Below are 1,735 nucleotides of genomic sequence, written 5' to 3' on the forward strand. Positions count from 1 at the left end.
AGCTAGTATTTGGTGATGGTTTGATGGGGTTTTGTATTTGGCGATGGTTTGATGGGGAGAGAGAATATGTTTGTGTGTGTGAGTGTTTGAGTGAGCCTGAGTGTAAGTGTGTGTATGAGTGTGTCTGTAGAAAGAGTGTTGGAGTTTGTGTGTGAGAGAGAATGTGTGAGAGGGTGTGTGTGTTTGTGAGTGTGTAAGTGTGAATGTTTGTGAGAGAGAGCGAGTTTGTGTGTGTAAGTGTGCATATGCATGTGTCTTTATGCTTGTGTGAATCTGTGTAAGCATGCTTATATGTGTGTGTGTGTCTGTGTGTGGGCTTGAGTGTGTTTGAGTATGAATGTGTCAGTATGAGAATGTGTGTGAGTTCATTCATGTGCCAGTGTGTGCATAAGTGTGTGTGTAAGTATGAGTATGTAAATGTGAGTGTGTGTGTGTGTAAACGCAAGTGTGTGTATGTCAGCATGACAGTGTATTTGTGTGTGTGTGTGTAATTGTGAGATGTTTGTGTGTCTGTGAAAGAGAGAGTGTGTGAGTCTGAGTGTTTGAATGTGTAAGTGTGATGGTGTAAGTGTTATAATGCTGAGCTATCTGCAGTCAGGGTGATGGAGGGTGAGATATTGTCGAGATGGACCCTGGAGAGATGTTTGGTGGCAGGAAACAGCTGGGAAAGGATTTGTTAGACACTGCACAGCCCCGTGTCCTGCTCTCACTGATGCTGTGGCCCATTAATTCCATTGCCTTTGGCCTTCCCATAGGGAAGGAGGGTGGGTGAGTGGAGCCGCAATCTGGTTTGTGCACAGACTGTCCTGCAGAGTCTTTCGGGCTAACCCTTTCTCCATTTCAATTGCAGTTTCGAAATCTGGTTTGAGAGCATTGGATTTCCCGACTGCCCCATCCCGTGATTGCGCAGACGGAGCTGGGATATTGAGGCCGGAATGACACTGGAATGGGAATGAAGATTCCGGGGCCTCCCTCTAAACTCTGCTTTCTTCTTAATCCTCCCCGTCCTCCTGACTAACACACAATCCCACAACACACCCACAGGAAGCCAAGTGATCCTAACCCCCACCTCCCTTTTCCTGCATTCAGTCTGTCACGCTGCCTGAGACAGTGTTTCCCGTGAGGGTCCTGACATTAAGGGATCCTTCCCCCACATTCACTCAGTGTCTGAACATCCTCAGGTCTTCAGGACAGCTCTGTGCAGCCTGAACAACAGCCAGACCAGTCACTGGATCTCAGCACCCTCCTCTAATCCTGTCACATACTCACAGGGAAGGAGCCTGCTCCTGACTTCACAGGGTGGGGGGGGGAGGGGGGAAACACAGGGGTCTCCTTGTGAGTTCATGGAGGGAGTGGGGAAGTGGGAGGATGATGTGGGTCATATCCTGTCGGATTGGGATAAAACGCAGGGTTCATGTTCTGGAGACCCTCTCTCTGTCTCTGTCTGTCTGTCTGTCTGTCTGTCTCTCTCTCGGGGGCTGACTGATGGCGGGGATGGGGTTGGTGGGTGGGAGACTGGCTCTGTGTTAATTTGTGTGGGAAAACCCTCCCTCCTCCCCCCCACTCTGTAATTCCCTCACAATTCATCAGTAAAACTTCTCAATCGCTTGGAAAGTTCCTGTGTCATCCCTCACACCCTGGGAATGTCGGCCGGGGGGGGGGGGGGGGCGGGGGGGGGGGGGACGAGTTTGCAGGTCAAGAAGGCGGTGCTGAGTCCGAGGGTTGGGACTGAGAG

At 50.6% G+C, this 1,735-nt stretch overlaps 1 long non-coding RNA gene across 1 annotated transcript in view; it reads left to right on the plus strand.

Annotated features, from left to right (window-relative positions):
* Positions 1 to 1,614, plus strand: part of LOC122548191 — a 2,722-nt gene extending 1,108 nt beyond the window's left edge. Inside the window, exon 2 of the long non-coding RNA XR_006311189.1 lies at positions 851 to 1,614. This is a non-coding gene — a long non-coding RNA (uncharacterized LOC122548191). The remainder of the gene's footprint in view (positions 1 to 850) is intronic.
* Positions 1,615 to 1,735: the final 121 nt, after the last annotated feature.

The sequence above is a fragment of the Chiloscyllium plagiosum genome, unplaced genomic scaffold, assembly GCF_004010195.1.
Source record: "Chiloscyllium plagiosum isolate BGI_BamShark_2017 unplaced genomic scaffold, ASM401019v2 scaf_6221, whole genome shotgun sequence".
Lineage (NCBI taxonomy): Eukaryota > Metazoa > Chordata > Chondrichthyes > Orectolobiformes > Hemiscylliidae > Chiloscyllium > Chiloscyllium plagiosum.